Here is a 24,630-nt window from a genome sequence, read left to right as displayed (position 1 = left end):
GCAGGGGGATAAGGTATGACCCAAAGACCCCCAAACTTTCCTACAACATCATGCTATGATTTCAGGGGTTCACCCCCCTTGCCAAATGCTTTCTCTCCCTGCTTTCTCATACCTGAACTGTGATAGTATCCCTGAGATCACATCATACAAGCCTGCTTCATTTGTTAGATGAAACAATTGTGATTATAGGGAATGATGGATAGGGCTCAACTTGCTGCTACAGCTAGAGCAAGGAAAAATAGAAGAGGGACAGTGAGAAAAGAGAGTGGCAAGGCTCTTTGACTCTCACGCAGTGGGAGCTATTCCTGCTTTAGCCTTATTTTAGTCATGTTGTTTCAGGTCTTGGTGTGGGATGAGTAGAAGGACCTGGAAACCACCATGATTCTGCTTGGTTCATTTCCCAAGGACCTCTGAGGGGCCTGTAAAAGGCTTTACTTTGGGCCAGGGGTTCTCAAACTACAGCTCACAGTCCAGATGTGGCCCACTGGGTTATGGCAAATGGGCTGAGGGGCGGAGACAGAGTGTGAGTTTTTGTTTTTACTATAGTCCTTGCCCTCCCACAGTCTGAGGGACAGTGAACTGGCCCCCTGTTTAAAAAGTTTGAGGACTGCTGGAACCATAGGAGTTGGATAAACCAGGTAAGGTAGGCTGGCTGTTTGATCCAAACTGGCTGTCAACAGCCTCCTTGTTGCCACAGCCTCTAACTTTCGATGCCAGGCATCCATTTTTTTATGTTCTCCTCTTCCTGCTTACCTTTCTCCACTTGCCTTTTTTACTTCCCAGTTTATTTCTAGGTAGTTATGGTAGAGTCCTGCCAGGATTACCTCCCAGACACAACAAGGCACTGTTAATAATCTTCTCTCCTCCTAGAGTAATTGAGCCCCTGAGGTAATGAGGTTTCTGGCAGTGATTACTACAGGATTATTCCCATAATAGCATTGTTTAGGTGCTTATTTAAGTACTAAATGATTATTAGGCTACCTTTTAGCCTTGTGTAGTGTCTGGGCTCCCTGGAGCAGTGAACTTTAAAGATGGCATTTTCTGAATGCAATTGTGAAAACCATCCTTTTCATTGGATTCTTGTGAGAACAAACAGGTTGTCTGACTCTGGAATATTTGGTGGAGCTCACTGAAATATGAAAGCTGGGGAAGCAATAACCAGTTTAGGTGGGTGCCTGCTGCGGGCAAGGTGCATTTTGAGCAAATCCACATCAATAAAATTGTCCTTTTTCATTCAATTCTTGAAAGGTATCCTTTTCCTTTTGGTAAGTGAAATGCACTCATATAAACATTACTGTCATGTACCTATGTATGTATACTTGCATAATATATAATCATATGTATATATGTGTGTATACATATGTGTCTGTGGGTATGTATGTATATGTATATGTGTACAGAGTGACAAAGTCATTGCAAGTGATAATTGAAAACTGTGGCTAACAGGTCCCAGTGTTGAAACTTCCTGGAGACTAACTTAAAATCACAGATTCTATTTTCTTTAAATCAAATATTATGATTTGTTTCCTAGATCTTGGAAAGCTAGAGCTGGAAGGTAACTTAGGGATCATTTGACTCAATTCCTTTATTTTTTTTTATACATGCAATTATGTAAAACTTTTCCATATCAATCATTTTGTACAAGAAGACTTGAATGAAAAGGGAAAAAAATGAAAGAAAAGTGGAAAAATAGCTTCATTCTGTATGCAATCAATATCAGTTCTTTCTCTGGAGGTGCGGATAGTATGCGTCATCATTAGTCCAATGCAAGTGTCTTGGATCATTGTTTTGCTGAGAAGAGCTAAGTCATTCACAGCTCTTCACTGCACAGTGTTGTTGTTACTGTGTACAACATTTTCCTGGTTTTGTTCGCTTCATTTTGCATCAGTCCATGCAAGTCTTTTCAGGTTTTTGTGAAATCATCCTGATTGCAATTTCTTATAGCATGATAATCTATTACAATCATAAACCACAGCTTGTCTACCCATTCTCCAATTAAGGGGCATTTCTTTGATTTCCAGTTGTTAGTCACCACAAAAAATCTGCTATCACAAATAGGTTCTCCTCCCCCCTTTTTTGGGTGTCTTTGGAATACAGACTTAACAGTGGTATTGCTTGGGCAAAGGGTATGCATAGTTTTATAGCCCTTTGGGCATAATTTCAAATTGCACTTTAGAATGATTAGGTCAGTTCATAACTCTCCCAACAATAATGTCTGTTTCCCCACATCTCCTCCAGCATCCAACATTTTCTTTTGTGTGTGTGATAGTAGCCACACTGACTACAAATACTTTGATTTTTTTGTTTGAAAACTGCTTGTTCATATCCTTTGGGGAATGACTTATATAGAAAATGGAATCATATTTATAAAGATATATTTGAGAAATGAGACCTTTGTCAGAGATGCTCATTGGAAATCTGTGCTGCCCCCCCAACCTGTTTTCTGCTTTCCTTATAATTTTGGTTGCTTTTTTGTGTACTTTTAAAAATTTTATGTAATTAAAATGATCTATTTTAAATTTTGTAATGTTTTCTATATCATCTTTGGTTCTAAATTCTTACTTTATCCATAAATCTGACACATAAACAATTTCCTGCTCTCTTCATTTACTTATGGTATCATTTTTTATATGTAAATCATTTACCCATTATGACTTTATCTTAGCATACTGTGTGGGGTATTGGTCTGTACTTAGTTTCTGCCATACTGTTTTCCCAGAAGTTTTTGTCAAACAATGAGTTTTTATTCCAAAACCTTGGGCTTTGGGTATATAATATACAATATTACTGTTTTCATTTACTACAATGTAATTTGTATCTAATCTGTTCCACTGATATAACATTCTGTTTTTTAGTCAGTACCAGGTTGTTTTGATAAGTGCTACTTTGCAGTAGAGGTTGAGATCTGGTTAGGCAAGACTACCTTCTTTCACATTTTTTTTTCATTGATTCACATGATATCCATGAACTTTTGTTCTTCCAGATGAATTTAGCTATTTTTTCTAGCTTTACAAAGTAATTTTTTGGTAGTTTGGTACAGCACTGAACAAATAGAATAATTTAGGTAGAATTGTCATTTTTTATATTGACTTGGCCTACTTAATGTTTTTCCAGTCGTTTAAGATCTGATTTTATTTGTATGAAAAGTATTTTATAGTTGTGTTTATATAGTCCCCGGGTTTTTCTTGGCAGGTATATTCCCAAGAATTTTGTATTGCCTACAGTTATTTTTAAGTTCCTGGGCTTTGTTGGTAGTGTATAGAAATGAAGATGACTCATTAGCTTCTATCTTGCAACTTTGCTAAAGTTAATTATTTCAAGTAGTGTTTTAGTTGATTCTCTAGAATTTTCTAATTATGACAAAAAATTGTTCATTTGCATCTTTGTTTTCTCTATGATATTGGAGCATAGCTGTACTGGGTATTATGCACTAGAGGTGAAGATCTTGTGTTTCCTATTTCTGTTGCCATTGGAATATTGGGGAATCCCGGCATGCTTTGGGCCTGTGTCCTGTGCAGCCTTTTATGGTGTGAGGAGGTCCAGATTTCACCGGTCATTCTTTTTCATGGCTTGCTATCTATTCACTGCAAACTAGCTCCTTTCTTGTTTAGGGGGAAAAAGTATTATTGGTATCTTTGTTTCATGTTTTTTATGTATCAGTCATCTTCTGATATAACTTATCTCCCTCCCAGAATAAATAATAAAGGAAACCATTTATGCAATACACTTTCCCTTATATTAAGAGAAACTGAGCCAAACCATCCAGTGCTATAGCTGCACTTGATGATACCAAGCTGTGTGTGTGTGTGTGTGTGTGTGTGTGTGTGTGTGTGTGTGTGTGTGTGTGTGTGTGTGTGTGTGCATGGGGGAAGACAGAGCATTTCCTCATCTGTTCCCAGGACACAAGATGAGCTTGTTGTTTTTCATTGTTGCAGGCATTGTTTACATCTACTTTCTTCACTCTGTCTCAGCTCACACATCTTTCCTTTGTTAGTTACTGTTTCTTATCACGTATGTGATGCTCTTCTGTTGCATTCAGGGTAAATAAACCTTTTGATCTATCGATACCTAAGCAATGGACACTCACTTTGTTTCCAGTTTTTTGCTATTACAAAAAGTAGTTCTCTGGATAGTTGGTTTGGCATATAAGGGCCTCTCTGTGTGATTTCCTAGGATAGAAACTCAGGAGTGGGATGTTGGGATCAAAGGGAGTGTTAAGGATTTTTGTCACATATTTGGAGCAATTCTTAGTTCTATTAACCAAAATACCATTAGTAGAAATGATAGTAATAAATCTGAGAAGAATGAGCTAATGATGATAATACTATGATATCACACATTTATATTGTGCTTGAATGTTTGTACACGAGTTTCTATCCAGGACCTCACTGGATCCTCTGATTCCAACTGGATTCCAACCTGATGAAATAAGTGCTGCTATACTCATTTTTGCATGTAAGGACACTCATTCATAGAGATGAAATCATTATTGTGTATTTCAATGTAAAATTTTTAAAAGGAAAGAGATATAATGCTGGTAGAAATGATAATGCTCGACAACTTATTGTCATATAAGGTTAAGAAGAAATAAGGTGTTGAGAGAAACCCTGAGATTGCAAGTTTAGTTGACTTAAAGTATGATGGCACCCTTGACAGAAATAGGGGGAAAAATGGATTCTTTCCAGTATAAAAGTTAGGAGCTGTGTATAGGAAATATGGAGTTTAAGATGATTTATTAAGATCATGTAGTGGTGAACCTAATAAATTGTTGTTGAATTAATGAAAAAAAAAAGATGAAACGACTTGCCTGTGGTCACATAGCTGGCATGCATCTAAAGAAAGAATTGAAACCCTATCTCTTCTAAAGAGCATGTCTTATGTACTACCCACTGGACTATACTGTCTCTTTGTTAGTGTTGCAGATTTCTCATCATCTCATCAACATGGACTATTTCCATCTTGTATAATTTGCCAATTTGATGAGCATTGGTTGGAAGCTAGAAATATTTTAATTTGCACTTATCTTAGTGGTTCGGAGCACTTTAATTTCATGTAATTGATAAGTTTTCTTTTGAAAATTACATATCAATATCCTTTGCCATCTTTGGTGGAACGATCCAATGTCTTGTGTTACTTCCCCAAGACCTTTGGACAGCAGACTTTTATGAGATGTTTTATGCTATTTTCCATTTTATTTCATTCAGACACGGGTTTCTTGTGTGACAGTTTAAATGTGATCTCCTTTGTCCTTTATTTGGTTAAAAATTCTCCCTCTGGTCATAGGTTTGAAAAATTCTTTCCCTTTTCCTCTCTTAAAAACATGTCTTTTTATATTGAGGTTCTATGTCCAGTTACAGCAGGTAGGTGGTGCAGTAGCTAGAACACTGGGCCTGGAGTCAGGAAAACCACTCTAAATCCAGCTTCACACTTTCTGGCTATGTTAGACTCTGAGCAAGTTACTTAATTTCTAACTGCCTCAGTTACCTCAGCTGTAAAATGAAGATAACCTCCTATGGTTGTCATTTTCTAACTGACTACAAAGACAGAAGAACTGGTAACTTGGGAGAGGCTGCCCAGTTAGAAAATGCTTTGTAATTACCTAGTACAAGTTTCTGAATCATCATGGTCAGAAGTATGCTTGCCTCATAGGGTCATTGGATTGAAAGGAGGCAGGGAATGTTCACACATGTTCCATTCACAAATAGGTCCCCACAGAGCAGCTCCCTATTATATTTCCATTTCACACTTTATCAAAAAAGAAATTCTGTTTAACACCTAAATAATTATTAGAGACCAAAGCATTACATGTAGCATAATTGAGATCGAACAGAAAACAAAAAAGTTTTATCCCCTACATGGGAGTTTTCTCATTCATAGGCAGGATTTCATTATTTCAGGGGCCAAGAAGTACGAAGAGTCATGTGCTAAGCTGTAGGACAGGGGCAGGAGTCTCAGCCTAAGGAGCAGAGGTGACCTTGTGACCAATTAAGGTCAGGCCAAGGAATTTGCCAGGGTAAGAAAGGTCAATCAACTGGAAAAAAATAAAGAAAAAATTTTAAAAGAACAAGAAAGGCTTTCAGCAGAGAATTCCCTGGTAGCTGAATTAAGCCCCATCAGTAAGGCCTGTCAGACAAGAGAGGAGATAGGAATGAGCAATGGTTTTCTAATGGCACATTAAAAAACTTGTAAATCACCCTCCCCCCCCCACACACACGTGCAAAGGAGGATGAAGTGATAGCAGTATCTCTCATTTTTCTAGCTTTTCAGGGTTTACAAAGTCCTTTTCTGCACAAGAACCTTGGAAGGCAGATGGTGGTATATGTATTAGTATCCCCATTTTACAGATGAAAGAACTGAGGCATAGGGAAATGAAATGATTTTCCTTTACTCTTACAGCTCACTAATACCAGGACTGGAGTTCAGTCTCAAGCTTTGAGCTTTTAGAATTGAAGAGGTTGATTGACACACCCAAGAGACAGTGATCTAAAATGAAGTGAGGGATTAAGCAATGAGGAGACACAGCGCTGTACCAGATGGCCAAGAAGACAAGGAAATTCTTCCCCGAGAAAGGATTCGGGCCTGCCTTCAAATGCGCTTCCTAATTCTTAAAGGCCAGGAGCTTGGTCATTGCTAATGCACTAAACTTTAAATGAGGTAGTAGGGTCAAATGTTAATTCCACAAGCATATATTAAGTACCTACTATGTGTCATGTTCTGTGTTGATCACTAGGGATTTAAAGACAGTGATCTGTCTGTAAAATCAAAAAGAGGCAGATGGGCGAGCCAAGACGAAATATGTACAAAGGGGGTTTTTTATGTAATGTGAAGAATGGAAGGAAATACTAACCCTTGGGCAGATAAGAGACTTCCTGTGAGGGATCTCAACTGTGAGGAGAGCTCTGAAGGAAGCTCAAGATGCTAAGAAGAGGAGGGGACAGAGTTTAAAGCTTTCTGAATGGCAAGAAGATGGTAGACAGCATGTCTTATGCAAGGAGGGAGCGGGCCTATTTGGCTGGAAGGTAGAATGCTTGTGGGGGAGTAGTCTATACAGACTTTATAAAGATGGAGAAGGACTGAAAATGTTAGACAGAAAAGTTTGTGTTTTAGCAGCATTCAGAGCTGGGCACTGACATGATCACACCTAGGAATATCAAGTTGGCATCCACTTGTGGGGAAGCTAGATTTGAGATGGGGTGGGGAGACTGGAGGCAAGAGGTACAATGACAAAGATGTATGGAGTCTGGCTGAGTGCTAATGAGGGTCTGAAGCAGAGTGGTGGCTTCAAGAGAACAAAGAAGGCAGCAAAGTTTATGAACAGTTGAGAAGATTTGGCCATTGATTTAATGAGGCAAGGAGGGCAGGAAGAGCAAAGAGTCCGGGTGACTGTGAGGTTGGGAGTTCAGAAGACATAAAAGAAACAACGGACAGATAAGAAGGACGACAGACATATTTTTCCACTGGAAGACAGGAGCAATTACTATGAGGTTTCCAGTTTGAGAAAAACCCAGGGGTGCAAGTGAGGGACCGGAAAATGAGAGGAGGCAGAATTTAGGGTTTTCATCAAATGCTTTTTCTTTCTTTGTAATTGATTGATACTTGAATTCCATCTCCAAATCAGTTAAGTTCTTCAAAACAGAAGCTCCCGTTTGGAATGTACAAAATGAACCTGCTGTGTACTGTGTAATGAAGCACAGCGCAGTGGATAGAGTACTAGGTTTGAAATCAAGTCCATGCCAGTGCCATGATAGTGGGCAAATCACAGGAGCATGCTGAGCTTCTGGTTTTTCATCCCTAAAATGGGAGGCTGATAATAGTACTACCAGTAGTATCTGTTTCACAGGATTAGCGAAGTGCTTTTTGAAATTTTAAAGCGTTGTGTAAATATTAGTTTTTATTGTTATTATGGGAGGAAGGGGTCCTAAGTCTGTGTGTAGTGAAGTCCTGGTGTGGAAACTCTGTCCACCAAAGCACATTTTTTTTCTCTGTTACTCAGGCTTAGCTCCTTGTGGCATTGGGAGTTGTCAAAGAGCTGGTATGTGTCTAGGGTAGGCCTTAAAGCTGGGTCATTCTGCTTCCAGATTTAGCGTTCCCTCCATGATCCCGTGCTGCCTCAGATGATTATTCTCAAGTTAAATAGAAACATTTTGAGTGCTCAAAGGAATGCACAAGGTGAGCCCCAGGAATCAATTACAGAAGCTCCGAGAGAGAATATATCCAGAAAGCATGGGACTCAGTGGCCTCTAATATCCTTCTAGTTTTAAAGTGACTTGCCCAGGATCACACAATTAGAAAGTGTCTGAGGTCAAATTTGAAGTGTACTCATCCTGATTCCAAAGCCAGTGCTCCAAGCAATGCAGTGCCACCTTGCTGCCCCATCTATGCTGGTGCCAAGAATCCCTGTGGCTTCAGGAAGAGCATAAATTGCTTGGCATCTGCTCTGGGCCTTTAACATTATTACCTGCTCTGAAGTACAAAGCTACTCAAAGGGAATAGGCTTCCTGCTTCTTTACTAGAAAATCAACAGAACAGTCCTGTGGCTGGGCCTGAGGTACGGCAGCCTCTTCCACTGGTACCAGGCAGCCCTAAACACCCCAGCTGTGACAGGGGGATGAGAATTTCTTCAGGAATGTCTCGGGTGCGGAGAGGGGGCAGAAATGTTGGGGTTATTCGAAAGGCACAAAGGACAAGTTGGCATCCACCTGCCCCACCTTATTGAACTTCCAGATTTTTACCCTTCAGACATCTGTTCTTTGTATCTAAGATACATGACAGCTTTCATCCAGCTGTTCCTATGCTTATTTCCCAATGGGAAATCCAAACTAGAATAAATAGAAACCCCCCCCAAAAAAGTATAAATGAGACTTGAGAACATTCTAGAGACAATTTTAAAATTTCAGTTGTTATTTCAGGCTTTGTTAAGTAGCTACACCAGGCCAATTAGAGCTAGAAACGACTTCACTTAATTCTTTCCTTTGTCTCAAGGGAAAATTACCTCAAGCAGCTCTGTGCCTATCCAAATCCCACTGTGGGCATAAAATCTAGAAGAAAATCTGCTCTTTCCTGGGCAAAATTTTCAAGACTCTTCTGGCATCTTGAATTCAACTACCCAGTGGTTTAGGGGTCTCTTGCTCCCTGATTAAAATGTGGTTAGGAAAAAAAAGATAGTGAAAGGTAATAGATGAACTACCCTGACCCAGAGCTCCATGGAGCATAGGCAAGCTAGACTTCCTAAGTCCTCCCCAAGCAAATGCAGTCCCAGCTCCTTGCCCTGAGCTTCTCTCTGAAAACCTAGGCTTAATTGCCCTGTGGGATTTTCTAGGGGGGGGGGGGACAGGCTAACCCCTTCTCCCAGTTGGGCTGCTTTGTGCCCTCCCGTGCTGCCATAGCCCCAGTATCATTGAAATGGCCTGTGCCCCATCCGTGCCTCTTCCATCCACACCTTCCTTCATCTGACTGGCTTCCTTGTCACCCTGATCCACAACCTGATCCCACCAAAACCCTGAATTTGCCCTGGTTTAGTCTTGCTTAATACTGCTTCTTTCCCAGGTTTCCGCCATCTTTTGTATGACCAAGATATTCCCCGTCCAGCCCTTTGCTTCCCTTTCTATAACTATGAAAGATTTGGAGTTGATGGAATCTTGTGATTGGAAATTCACTAATGGTTGAGAAGGAGCAAAAAGTGCAAGGAAAGACAAACCCAAAACATATTGTTCCCAGAACTGGAGCCAGTTAGGATTGTATTATAGCCATCGTCTTGTAGTACTTGCTCACATCTACGTGTGTACTTTTGAAATATCCTTTCAGAGAAATAAAAAGGAGTTAAGGCCTGCCAGAAATTACAAACTGAAATAAAGACATAGACATTCCCATTTTAACCAAGAGACCTCTGAGAGAGAGTTGGCTGCTTTCTGAGGCAAACTCCTTGATGTCCAGTTGCCTGTTTTACCTTATGAAAACAAAAGATTGCTAGAAGGAGGTTTTCTTTTTGTTGTGAAGGCCAGAGATGTCCTCAGAAGCAACTAAAGCCTGTATTTTCCATGGTTTTAAAACCTGGATCTACTATTCGTGACTTGGGTGGTCTTCAGCAAATCATTATAACCTTGCTTTGGTTTCCTCATCTGTAAAAGGAAAGGGTTGGCCTTAGATGATCCTGGAGGCACCTTGATTTTTTGAATTCTAAAAATTAGATTTCTCTTGATGTATTTTATTTTTCTGTCATCTAGATTTTCCTCTGTATCCCTTCTCTTCCTGCTGCCCCCAGAGAATCATCCTTTATCACAAAGAATTTAAAATAAAAAGACCAAGACGTGAAAAAGTTCACAAAATCAACAACTCCTGAAGAAATGACATTATTATCAGTGTTCTAAGTGAATGCCCCACCAACGCTGTACAGAAATGTGGGAAGCAATATTCCCATGTTTGTTCTTTGTAATTAGACTATATTGTGAGGTCTAACCTTCCCACATCTCCATCATTACAGTTTCTGTGTATACTGTATTGCTATCCTGACTCTGCTTAGTTCGTTTTGCATCAGTTGATGTGAATCTTTCCATTTGGGTTCTTTTTATTTATATTTATAGTTAGCAGTGATAACAAATCAGATAGAAATGGGAGCCCAAATAACAACTGAATTTTTAAAAGTTGTCTCTGAGGCATTTCTGAAGAAATTCTTGTTCTCCAGTGCTGGCCTGTTTAGGGCTATCTGGCATAGCCCCTTCTGTTTTTTTTCCCTCTCTGCCAATTTGGTGGGCATGAGGTGAAAACCCAGGGTCATTTTGATGAACATTTCTCTTGTTGGTGATTTGGAGCCGCCTTTCTGATACCTAGTAATTCTTCTTTTGAGAACTCAAACTCCACAGTGGAGTACCTAGTTTGAGATCCCTCTTCTGACCAATTCCTATGATTCTACCTATGTCCATTTTTGCCTCATTGTCCATTTTTCTATTATACCTCATTCAGAAGTATTAATTCATGAGGGAAATAATGAGGTTAGAAGCATTCTCATTGGTAGAAATTGCCCCATGTTGCAGGTCAGGCAGTCTAATTCTAATTTATGCCTTCCCCGTGAACATTTTCCTTTCCATTTACCCCTTTATCTCATCTTTGGGTCCATATCCTCCCCTCTCTCTGGCTTTGGATTTCCCTTAGAAATGTCTCTCCTTCTGAGGCAGGATGTTGTCCAAGGAAGTACAACACTCTTTCAGAGGAAGCGTTCTCCTTTTATACCGACTGCCTCCATGTTAGGCCCATCATAATATCCCTTATTGGCATTACAAACATGTTTCTCATTATGGGAGTGGTGCTCAATAAAACACTTCCTTCGTTAGGTTCAAGCTTCCCTGTTTCATTCTCCGTGTTTAAACCTTTCCCTTCTTCTACTTCCACTTGCCTGTAACCCTTCTTCTTCCTGAAATACTGTATCATTTATCTTGCCTTTTATTGGCCATCTTTCTTGTGTTATTCACCATGGACTTGAAATCGTGTGTTTGCCATTGTCCTTCACCTACCATGTCTCCATTGAAGTACCCCCTCATTCTCTAATTTCATCCCAAAATAAATGATTCTCCTATTGAGGGTTGTGGGATTTAGTGCATTGTGTTTTAGAACTGTTACTCCTCCATTTCTCCATTGCCTTTAAATTCCATTTTATCTTTATCTTCTTGTATACTTAAAAACCCTTCCTAAGGATCCCTTATTTTTAGTCTTTTTCTTATTCTTCAAAAGTTTCTGGCAATAAAATAATTTATTTTATCATTTATTCTTTTCTTGGTAGTTTTATTTATGTTGTGATTTTTTTTGTTTGGGGTGTTTGCAAGTCAAATACTATATGCATATTTATTTGTAGAGATTCATATATAAGAACTCATCCTATAGAGTTCTTATAGAATGCCTCCAATACCTCTCTTATTGAACACTCACCCTTTTTCCTTGATTATGCTCAGGTTTTCAAGGCTTATTACTTTGGGTTGCATCTTGGGTTCCTTTGCTTTTCAGAAGAATTATATATAATATATGTATACATATATATATATATATATTATATATAATATATATATTATTCCATCTCTGATTCCTAGTGGATATGGAATAGTATTATGTTATTAAACTTTCTTTTCTTTTATGTTTGAGGGATTTATTTCTTTGCTATTTTCAAAATTTGTTTGTTATTCTTAGAATGGCTGGATTTTAACCTTTGTGTCATGGCATTTGAAGGAAAAAATCCCCCAAAGGCATTTTATAGAGTCTTTCAATTAGAACTTTGTTTTCTGTAGTCCCAAGTTCTGGGCAGATCTTTGTTTTTAAATGTGTCATGTTCTTCTGAGAGAATGATGATCCTTAAATTCTCTTTGTATCTCATCTTTGAGATCAATGGCATCTGCTTGTGTGTGTGTGTGTGTGTGTGTGACAAAGAGGGAGAGAGCCTTTGACCTTTATTCTTCCGTGTTGTCCTTTACTTCAACATGTTTGTGTTCCCAATCTCTTATGATTTCTTCTGCTTCTTTAGAGAGACTCATCACCATGGAATCTAGTTTTTCTACTCTGCTAATTAACTGCTTCCTGAGCAATGTTTTAACATTTGAAATATTCTGTCTTATTCTTGATATTTCTCATTTTTCTTTTGAACATTCTAGTGATCTTGTCCTAATTCATCTTCCCTTGACATGCCACAAGGCTGTGTATTTTGTCAGGCCTTGGTTGAATTTTCTTGGTTTTCTAATGTTTATTTAGAGAAATTAACATTTTTGATATTTTAGTATTCATCCTAATTTTAGTATCCTCTATATCAATTTTTCAACTTATATTCTAGGTTTTTAAATGAATTTTTTTCTTTTTGAAATTTGGAGTATATTTTCCTCTTTCATTTTCTGACTCCTCCCCCCTTTTATTGAGGGCATATTCTGGAAGTGTAAAGGGCTGATACTCTGAGTAGGTGTACTGGAATCAGCCTATCGAGTACTTAAGGCTAATTACCTATTAGATAATACTCTCTTAGCATATGCTTAGAAAATGGCCCTTCCCTCTATTCTGTGCTGGCTGGATCTTTTGGTGTACACAGATAATTGTAGGAGGGATTAGGGGGTGGAGTAAGAAAAGCCAGAATCACTTTGGAGGAGCACAAGGAGAAGGGAGATCAGGAGGAGAGCTTGGCGGTTTCATCCATCTCCTTTGCTTCTCCCCCTAAAGACCAAGGACTTTTGTTGATCCCGACTCTGGCAGATCCTGGGGTCAACAGGGAGCTAACTCGGACTTCACATGGGAGCTGTACATACATTTGCTTCAACCTCTTTCCATTTCAGCTGCCAAGATCCTTGCCCTTGCTAAGTAACTTGCTTTGAAGGTGGTATTGAAATTGGGGATTTCCCAGTCCAAGTCCGGCCCCATATGGATTCAATTCTTGTTATCTGAGGGTCCACTGACTACCTATTCACACTTTCTTCTCCATTTCTGCCTCTCACTCCTGTTCTTCTCTGCCTGTGCTGAATAGAGTTCTCTTGCTTTCTTCACGACTGGAGTAGGGCAATCTGGATATTCTGGGTTAGGGTTAAGGTCTTTGTTATTTTGGAGCAACCATATCAGCAAAGAGAACCCCGACCCCCCCCCCCCCATTTCTCCTCATACTCAGATGGCTAGGAAGAGTCAACGTTTGCTGCTCATTGCAACAGAATTTGCCAAAGCAGAAAGGAAATCTCTTAGTAGATTCTAAAGCATCAACTTGTAGGTCAATTTGTACTGAAACATGAAGGTTAGTGGGGTTATGTGGGACACTTTGAAGGTCAGTGTTCTCTAGTATTAATTTATGAAGTCATGATCTTGTTAGGATTCTTGCTTTTTTGTGTTGTACTTCAAATCCATAATCCGTACTGTTAGGGGAAGCCTGGGATTGAGATTTAATAGGGACTGTCATATTGGTCATTTGACTGTCATTACCTCTCTTCCAGTTTTAAATCTCTAATTTATGAGCATGTAAGGAAGAGGATCCATAAAAGAAGTGTACTACATGGATGAGGATTTTTCTTTTCCTATTGGGGACAGATAAGCAGAGGGAGGAAGATGGAGAGCCTCCCAATGGGACCAGGGCATCAACCCATGCATAACAGTTTTTGATAAAGATTACTGCAGGACTTGTTTTGTAAACATACTTATTCGTCTCACAGTATTTCAATCAAGATTATATGCCACTTGCTCCATAAATCACAATTCAACATAAAATGTCTGCAGTTGGCAGTATTAATATTTTCATGTGGTTGGGAAGCATCTAAAAGAATGTGATTACCTTTAGCAAGCACTGAAAGTTTCATTTAAAAGAGAAAGGAGATGCTAATTTTGAAAATGGGGGCCAGAAAATATCCTTTGAGAGGAATCCCTGCAATCTGAGCCCAGTTTCATGGATAAATTCGCTGGAAATGGCTGGTCGTCTATAACACATGGCCATCACTGCCAATTCATCACCATCTCGTGATTTATTAGCAAGAGAATTTAATTTGAAATTGTCTAGATTTTTTTTTTTTTTTTAAGAAAATGGTGTTTATGAATAGTTTCCCATCAGGGGCTTTTGAATGCGTTAATATGAGTCTTCAATATGCACAAAGCAGATTTTCTTCTAGTCATAATTATCAACTGGAGATTTTCAAAATGGACATAAGGAACAAGCATGTGAAATTTTATTTCATTTCCTTTATTCTTTAAGGGGAGCTTGGTAAACATCTTCATAAGAAAGAACATCTAACCTGTAAAGAATGATCTGTTCACCTGTGGCAAAGGACAAATGGGAACTGAGGAGTAGAGAGAACAGGCCAACCCTGAATGCAATCTCACTGGGAAAGGAATAGGTTTGTTCCCTAGAATTTCTAGTCCATATTCTTGCTAGGATTGTGAGAAAAGACAGACTACGGGGGAAGAAATACAGTGGCAATGGGGCAGAGGAGGGAATGGTGAAAACTGGAGGAAAATGGTGATCTCTGGATTGTGATTAGGGTGAAGAGATTAGCCTGTATATTAGCATCCTAGGACAATGTTCAAAAAGCAAGGGACCTGAGAAGAACATCCAAGATTAGGCATGTTTTTTATGGAAAGAGAAATAAGACAAAAAGAAAGAATCCCAGACTTTGCAGTATGGGGGAAAAATGGAAAGAACTGTCCAGTAAAGTAGCTTTTGAAGGTACCTGGAAAGTAAAATGCATAGGTCATCAGATTTCTATAACATGAAAAAACCCTAGATGGGTAAAGGACAGATGAGGAAAATCCTGAGGATATGAGAAGGAAGGAATGAGAAATGACTCAGAGGACTATTGGGAAAGGCTGGAGAAGCTGGGCACATGAAAAAGGAAGAAGCACCTAGAGTGACTATTCAGTATAGACAAATGCAGAAATAATGAATACATCAGAGTTTACATATAAACTTGGGTTTATACATTCAGTATATACTTAGAAATCTGGAACGGAGACACCTGGAGCATGTGGTTTTTTCCCTACTCATGTAACTCAAGTCTGTTTTGAAGGTTTTCATATTGCTGCTCTATTCAGGAACATCTATGCCACATGAAATTTCTTTTCTGCTGACTACTTTCCTGTTGCTTTTTACCGTTCTCCTGGCCAAATCCCCTGGAACTGATAAAGCAGTGACAAGGGCTTTAAACTCAGATACCCTTAAAAGATAGTTTAGAAAATGTTATGCAATCATATTGATTAGCAGAGTGCTTTAAGTCAAAAAACTACAAAGCTCCTCAGGCTGTCAAATGAGAGAATATCATAAAGCACTTAGCCCAGTGCCTGGCATATATTATGCAAAATATAAATACTTATTCCTTTCTTTTATCCCTACCCTTTAGCAGTGCCAAAGAAGCCAGCCAGCTCTTCACTCACTAGGATTATGTGATGTTCAATCTGCTTTCAGCAAGCCATTTGATAGCATAGAATTAAAAAAAAAATCTAGGCATCAATTTTTCATCTGGGAAATCATGCTTTTTCATCTAAAATCTACTTCCATACATCTATTTGTTGAGATGAGTAATTTCCTCCATGTGATTACCTCCTCTCTGCTCTTCTCTGAGTGTTGCTTGGGTCAGTGAGAGGTTCATCAAGCTACCCGGCATCACACAGCTACACTGTGAGAGGCCTGAGGACTTCTAGCACTAAACCCTGCTGTGCTTTTCTTTTCTGCACCTAGCATATGGAACCAATCTTGAAAGAGACTGGGCAGTAGGCTTCATGTTCCTTCCTTTCACTCTTGTTGGCCTGGACCATGGGCAGATATAGAAAGTAAATTAGCGTCATAAGATACTTTTCTCTTGGATGGGATAAGTACAAGAGTGAGGATGAAATTCTTTGATTCTCAAGGGAAAAGGCAGAGAGGATGAATCAGTTCTACTGATTGGGTCATGTATGGTACATGGAATCATGGCAGAAGTAAAGGCCCCGAGTTTAAAGCTAACGTTGCTATCTCATAAATACGTGATATCCCAGGTCACATTCCTTCTTATTCCAGTGTGCTTTTCATGGCATTAGAGAGAGGACTCAGAACCTGGAGTTAGGAATTTCTGAATATCAATCTGTCCTTAGACATTTTCTAGCTTATATGACTCTGCACAAGTCATTGAACATTTCTGTATCTCAGTTTCCTCATATGTAAAGTAAGGCTAATAATAACACTTCTAAAGTAATTATAAATAGCAGAAAACATAAAATGTTTTGCAAGTAATAAATCTACATATAAATGTGTTATAGAGTATTATTATTATTACAGTTCTATTTTGAAAATTTGCTGTGATGGCAAAATGAATGGCTCCTGTAGTTGCCCATATATAATCATTTCCTTTCTGAGACTCAGTTCTGAAGTCTTGTTGACTAAGGAGAAGAATTACTTACCTTATAGGGTAGTTGTGCATATCAAATAGAATCCTGTCTGTTTTTCTTCCTTCAATAGAATTTTATTTTTTCCAAATACACATAAAGATATTTTCCAGTGTTCATTTTTAAAAGATTTTGTGTTCTAAATTGTCCTTCCTCCTTTTCTTATCTTCCCTGTCTTAGCCAGACAGTAAGCAATCTGATCTAAGTTAAACATATACCATCCTTTTAAACATATTTCCATTTTTGCAAGGGGGAAAAGCCATGAGAAAGAAAAAAACAAACCAACAGAAAGGTGAAAGTACTATGCTTTTATCCACATCCAGTCTTTATAGTTCTCTGGCTACAGATGGCACTTTCCATCGCAAATCTATTGGAACTGCCTTGAGTGACCATATTTCTGAGAAGAACCAAGTCCATCACATTAGTGATTACACAATCTTGTTGTTACTGTGTAAAATGTTGTCCTGGTTCTGCTCACTTCACTCAGCATCACTTCATGTAAGTCTTCTCTGCAGGCCTCTCCAAAATCATCTGCTGATTGTTTCTTATGGAACAATAATATTTCAGAACATTCACATACCATAGTGCATTCAGCCATTCTCCAATGGATGGACATCCACTCAGTTTCCAGTTCTTTGCCACTTCAAAGAGGGCTGCTACAAACATTTCTGCACATGTGGGTCCTTTGCCCTCCTTTAAGATCTCTTTGGGATACAGACCCAGTAGAGATACTGCTATATCAAAGGGGATGCACAGTTTGATAGCCTTTTGTGAATGTAGTGTTACATGTTTTTAAGTGCTCTACAAATGTTATTATTTATCTCTCGGGTCCACAATGATAACTTTATTATTGTTGTTTAGTCGCTTTTGTCATGTCTGACTCTTTGTGATCCCATTTGAGGTTTTCTTGGCAGAAATTAGAATGCTTTGTCATTTTCTTCATGGTACATTGTACAGAAGAAAAAACTCAGGCAAACATGGTGAAGTGGTTTACCTAGGGTTGCATGGCTATTAAGTGTCTGAGGCCAGATTTGAACTCAAGAAAATGAGTCTTCCTGACTCTAGGCCCAGTACTCTATCCACTATGGTGTTGCCTAGCTGCCCCATAGTAATAACTAAAGGACTGTTAAATAGTTTTGGTTAGTGGGGTAGGAATGGAGGGGCGGAGACAGGGGTATTTTTAAGAATTAAAACCACTGCCAAGCAATAGTCAATGTGTTGTGTTGAATAGTGACTGTGTTCTGAGGATAGGAATCAAGGGAAGAACTGGGTCCCTGACCTGAAGGAATTCACAATCCACTATGTACATGGAGGGTCCATACAGTGATTTTGGGAAGTAATCTCAGAGGAAGCCAGGAGAGGGATGTGAGGAGTGAGAGCTTTCCAGGTGAGGGGACTGACCAGTGACAAGGACTCCAGTGACACGGTCTCATGAGTGTGCTAGATATCAGCTGGTACTTGTTCTGGACACCCAACTTTTAAATGTTTGTTCTGAGCACCTCTACCTTAGAAATCAGCAACATCAGAAATCCACCAGCTGAAGTTATTGTTTTGTTAATTTGTCTAGAGTTAAGAAAGGGGTGGAGAATATGCCAATAATGCAGATTAAACTTCTGATGTGTTGTGGAAACTTTGTTGTTGTTGTTGTTGTTGTTGTTATTTATTTACAGGCAAACTCTGGAAAACCAAAGTCATTGTGAGAGGAATGTGAGTAGAGCTGTAAGGGAGAAGTTGAGACAGATTTTTCTTGGTATTTGAACTGTATGAACCTGTGTGAGTCATTTAAATAGTCAGGGTCCCAGTCAACTCTCTTTGACATTGCCCCAACTGGTACAGATCTGCTTTGGAAGAGAGTGTTTCTTCAATGGGAATGCCTCACATACTCAGCATCCAGCATTATGCTTGCATTGCATTGAGGCAATGTCTATACAAATTCTCATGTACTGGGAAAACAAGGTACATGCAGTTAGTGTGCACCACTTTGCCCCCTAATGTCGCCTCCCTTTCAGTAGATTTAGGATTGTATTTAGGATGGGGACTGTTTGATTTTTGTCTCTGAATCCTTAACACTGGGTCACAGCTATTGCCCAACAAATGTTTGCTGAATTGAGTACATTGGGACTGAATTGAAAAAAATAATCTCAGTTCACCTAAAATCTCATGATTTCAGTCCCGATTGAAGGTTTTTTGGCAAGTATTTGCCAAGTCCAACTGCAGAGTGCAAACTTTGCCTTGTCTGTGTGTCTGATTATGTGGGAATGTTTTCATGTTTCTTTTCCCACCTGAACAAAGATTATGTGGAAGAGATGATCCCTACAGCCTTAGTGAGACTTCTTTTAGGATGTTTACAAATTTCACCCAGGTATTGATGCAATTACCATGAAACATTTGTTAGTTATTATTTCACAAAGGAGGAAGTACTGGTCATAATGAAGTAGAGTAGTATCAAAAGAAAATTACTTCTATTATGAACTTATATGCCTTTAGACTCAATTCCTCAGGTTTCCATTAGAATTTGAGGTGTTTCCCCCCTAAACATAGCTATTCATGGCGCTGTGTGTGCTTGCCTGTGTGCTAGAAATCTGCAAAATGTAGAAATTGACATCCATCGAGGTACGTTTTTAGCAACACAGAACTGGGATGATTGACAGAACAAAGCATATGGAAACGAAGAAGAATCTAACCCACATTTAGATCTAAGAAAAAAATATTTGCCCGAAGGGAAAATATTAATTAGTTTGTCTACATGCAAGATAAAAAGTCTGGAAGACATATCCATCAAAAGGCAGCGGAATAAACAGCAAAATGGAAATTATTTGTAAATTGACAGTAAACTTGGCCAACATTGAGGGGGTAAACAAGTTATTTGGCATGCAAAGCACTCCAAAATCACAGCCTCTGTCAGGAGGCATCTGTGCATAGATTCACTTATTTGACAGAAATTAACATTTTGCAGAAATCTTTGTTGCATGCTAAAGATTTCTTCACCCTCCTTAATTATTTTAATTGCCGCTTCAGAATATTCCATGTAAACATGCAAGAGATACTAAAATCTACACAGTCCAGTTCAATATCGTCAATAAAACACCATAATTGCAGATGGGAGTTTCCCGAAATACCTGCCGAGAGGTAAACGATTTCAGTAAATGGGTTGCGTTTGTTTTTCTTGGTGGAAAATGAAGAGCTGCGTGTACTCTCTGGAGAACCTTCTAGCATAAAGAAAAGTAAAACTCCTTTAGAAGGAAAAACCAAAAGCCGTCATTTATCCTTTGGGGCCAGACTAGCAATTTCACGGGCACCGTGAATGGCGGCCGAGGAAGCGCTCTCTTCGGATGCCCATCGGCAACTCTGTCGAAGCTTCTAGGCTGCCTGTTTCGTGGGGCTTCTGAGTCGGGCAGCCATTCGCTAAGCAGGTATGGAGCATTTACTATGTACTGATCATTGGGCTAAGCACTTGGGCTAAAAGGGAAGGAAGGAAATGCAGAAACATGGGAGTGAAGAAAGAAAGAAGGAAGGAAGGATGGAAGAAGAAAGACAGGCGGGCAGAAAGACTTCCCATTTACTCTCAAGGAGCTCACAGTGGAATGGACACGAACCTATTCAAGTTACTTGCTGTGAAGAAGATGAAGACGGTAGGTCACGTCAGACAGAATTCACTAGCATTTCCATTTGTGAACGGTGCAGTTTTAGCTATCTGGAAAAAGGTGAAGAGGGAACCCAGCCAGGAAACGGGGATGAAAGGGGAGTGTAGTAATCCAGGCCTGGGCGGTTTACAAGGGTCACGAAGTGTGTTGGATTTTAGGACAAAGGGAGAGAGGATTGAGTAAGAAGAGGCAGGTAGGAAGCTAGGTCTTCAGGGGCTTTAAAAGTGAAACAGAAGATTATATATTTCCTCCTGGAGGAGGAAGGTGCCGTGCTTATTCTTATACTTCAGGAAGATGACTGACAATAGATTAGAGCGGGGAGAGATTTGAGAAAGGTGGGCCAGCCTCCAAGCTACTGTAGTAGTCTAGGTGTGAGATGGTAAGGGTCTCCTATGGGGCCCTTGATGAGCAATGATAGAGCAGAGAAGGAGATATACAGATGAGATGTTGTAAAGGAAGAAATAACAACAAGACAATAGATTGTGAGTTGAAAGTAAAATAGGAGGTGAGGATGATACTTAAATTAGAAACCTGAGTGATGGAGTTCAATAATAGGGAAGTTTAGGAAAGGAGAGAATTTGGAGGGGAGGATAGTTTTTCTCTTAACCACATGGAGTCAGAGGTATCCAATAGGAAGCTGGTATCAGAGACAAGATTAGGAGAGATGGCAGAGTACTCCTCTGAATCTAGTAGTCATCGACGTAGAGATGATATGGAATCCTTGGGAGTTGAGTGAGTATATAAGAGGATCCAGGATAGAGCCTTGGGGGACATCTATGTTTTGGGGTGTAATCTAGGGAAGGTCCAACAAAGGAGACCAAGTAGTTAAGTGATTCGCGTCTGAGGAGTGACTTGAGTTAGGTTCTTTGGAACTCCAAAACAGGCTCTCTAATTGCCATTCCATGCTGCCTCTCGGTAGTGGTCCCTAAACATGTTAAGTTTTTTTTTTTTTTTTTTCAATTTCAGACAGAACCATAGACTGAGATCTGGAAAATATCTTTAGAGCTCAGTAAGTTCAACCTCCTGACTTCTCCAAAATGTCATTTTCTGTCAAATGAGTGAATCTTTCAACAGATGATATTGGTGGGATTAAACTTCTGCTCTTTGCTCTTAATTCTGCCCTGTGAGTGAATTAGAACAAGTCTAATTCTTCTATGTGACAGCTCCCATTTGCCCCAGTTTCCCCCAATTGACTTGTACGGGGCACCAGCATGAAACTGCATAGGCTTTGTTGGAAGTTCTTTTGTTCTCTTGACTCCTGTTGAGCTTACCGTTCATTAAGACCTTCAGATCTTTTTCCAAATTGTTCTCTAGCCTTGCTTTCTCTATATGATGCCAATGAAGGTGACTCGGGGAACCCAAATGTAACACATTTATCCTATTTGAATGTTTTGGCTGTTGCTTCTGTTTTGGATTTAGACTCCCATTCAGTATACTATATTACCTTCCTGATTTTGAATCATTTCTGTGCATTCTTATTTTTTAAAGAAATATCTTTTTATTTTCAAAATATGTTCAGATAGTTTCCAACCTTAACTCTTGCCAAAGCTTGAACTCCAAAATATTTTCCCTCCTTTCCCCCACCCATCCCTACAAATATTTTTGCACATGTGGGATGCTTTCTCTTTTTAATGATCTCTTTGGCATACAGACCCAATAGAGACACTGCTGTAATCCTTTGTCTTTGAAAAGAACCCAATGGCATCATGGAGTGAAGTCTCGAGTTGAGCTTGAATTAGATTGTAGTGGTGCTGCATTGCACAGTCATCGGCCTCACTCCCTTTCCAAGTCATCCGAGTCCAGTGGCAGGATAAAAGTCAGGATGACGGTCGATTGCTCAGGATGCAGTGGATGACCCTGGAGTCTCTGATGTCTGGCTGACCCCCAAGCACTCCACAGGGCTCGCTTCAGTGGTCTTTGAGCCATTGGGACAAATTTTTTTTTTTCCACATGCCACTTCCACTGGAAGATATCTTTACATTCTTGGGTAGACACACCCCCAATTCACCTACGGTTTTGAAGCCCGTCGATTATTCTCTACCTCATTTGGCCCATTTATTGAGATGATTTTACTGGAGTGTAGCTGTTGTGAAGGCTGTAGCTTCTTGGAGTCACAGGTGACAGTTGGAGTGAAGGTAGACAGCAAGGATGGAGGAGAAACCCTGAAAAGGGCTTGGCAAGCCCTCACACCAGAGGAACCAGCCCCCCTTGAACACCACATACATTCTTGAAGCGTATGTAGATTCACTCTAATTTATCAAGTGGAAGAGTACATTGTGACAGCATAGATGGGAAAGTTGGGATACTCAGTTGCACATTCTGGTTTTTGTCCCAGCCTTTCTAGTCCGTGGGGCTTTGGGCGGTTTCATTCTCTCAGCTTCAATTACTTTGTCTTTGAAGTTAGAGTTGGATTAGATGAGTTTAGAACTTGTTTCTGCTTCTGATGTTCTGAGAATCTGAAAATCTGATCTCAAATATCCGCTCACAAGGTGTTTTCATCAGAAGGCTGATGATCTCTCAGCCCAGGTTTACGTGCTCTTTTTCAGTCGACAGTCTGATTTCATTGATCTTTGCCTATTTACATGGTGGAGAAGAGAAGGTGGGGGAGAGAGTGGTACTTGGGCCAAGAGCCCTAAATTCTCTTTTTGGATCTGAGAGTAATTTTGTATTTTCATCTGTTAAAATTTGCATCTGAATGACGCCTGGGATAGAAGGTGGTAGTGGAAGTTCTTCATTTGATAAAGAAAGAAAACGAGGCCCCAAGGGATTAAGTCATTTACCCCAAAATGCCTAGGCGACATGTAGCAGTGTTGGGCACGAACCCCCCCCCCAATTCCCTCCTGCCGTGCCTTGGAAGGAAGTGTTGGTAGCTTTGTACACGATAGGATCTGAGGGCACTGGAAGAGCCTCCTCGCCTTTCCCAACATCTCATCGGACTGCTCTGCTACCTAAAATGCCAAGGTCAGGGACCAACTTTGGTTTTGGCCAAGGAAGTTGGGGTTAAGTGCCTGCTCTGGGGTCACATGGCTAGGAAGGGTTAAGTGTCTGAGGCTGGATTTGAACTTGGGTCGCGCTGAATCCAGGTCCTTTAACCCTGTTGGCCTTACTCTGGTTGGTGAAGGACCTTTTCCAGGAAAAGGTACTAGAAGGTGATGGTGGGGATGGACATCAAAAATGGAGGGGAAAAAAGGAAGCTGGAGGCTATAGAAAACCTTGACTTTAAATTTTTCTTGAATACGGCACCAACTTATACCAGAAGGTAGAGGGTGACCAGATTTCTATGATTTGGGAGCACTTCTTGCAGGACACGGAAAGCTGCAAAGAACATGCCATTTGGGACATGCTGGCAGTTTGGCCATATGGGTCTGACCTCGTGGGATCCCGACTGTAATATTCTCTCTAAAATGTAATATTTTCTTGTGGGAGTTTTTGTAGGGTCTCTGGAGGCAGCCTTCCTTTCAGTTCAGAGTAATCACCACACGAGTGTAGCCAAGTATTAAAGTCCAAATCCCTTTATTATTTCCTTCAAAGTCCTGTCTCCTTCACTTGGGGCTTGGCTAATTTTCTGGAGGCCTTTCTCTCTCCTTGGTTCTGAGAGCTTGAGCTCCCCCCTGCCTTCTCTGGCTTCTGAATCTCCCCAACTCCAAAGGTTTGCTTCAGTCTGCAGCCACCACAAAGGCGGAAGATGAAATGAATCTGTCTCAGCCTCTGAGAGCTTCTAGTGCGCCTGTCCTTTCTGCCCTGAGAGCTTCTAGGTTATCTGCTCCACACTGAGTATACACCCATCATTATATCACTAGGAAACTATTATTTGTTGTAGGATTAAATCAGTGCTAAACTACATTTAACTATTGTCTCATTTCCATTTAGTGCCTTGTTTCAAGTTCTAGCCCATAACATCTCCTTGTAGGATTAAATCAATCATACTGAACCATGCTAAATGAGATAACTATTGTCTCTATCAATTCCAGTGACTTAGTACCTTGTAAGAATCCTTTGTTTCAAGTTCAGAGTTCTGGCCCATAATACCTGGTATTCCCAGGAATGTATCTCCTCCCAAGCCCTGATTCAGAGCATCTGATTTCAGTTAGTATTTGTCCTGTCGCTTCGCTGATTTGTTTACCAGGTTTCCTAG

General features: G+C 39.9%; 1 long non-coding RNA gene across 2 annotated transcripts in view; it reads left to right on the top strand.

The window, feature by feature from the left end:
* LOC141548257 (uncharacterized) overlaps nucleotides 1-24,630 on the top strand; it is a 210,654-nt gene that overhangs the window by 144,360 nt on the left and 41,664 nt on the right. The gene's annotated exons all lie outside the window — the stretch shown is intronic.

The sequence above is a fragment of the Sminthopsis crassicaudata genome, chromosome X, assembly GCF_048593235.1.
Source record: "Sminthopsis crassicaudata isolate SCR6 chromosome X, ASM4859323v1, whole genome shotgun sequence".
NCBI classification, from domain to species: domain Eukaryota; kingdom Metazoa; phylum Chordata; class Mammalia; order Dasyuromorphia; family Dasyuridae; genus Sminthopsis; species Sminthopsis crassicaudata.
Note: the sequence above shows the minus strand (reverse complement) of the source record. Positions and strands in the feature narration are given on the sequence as shown.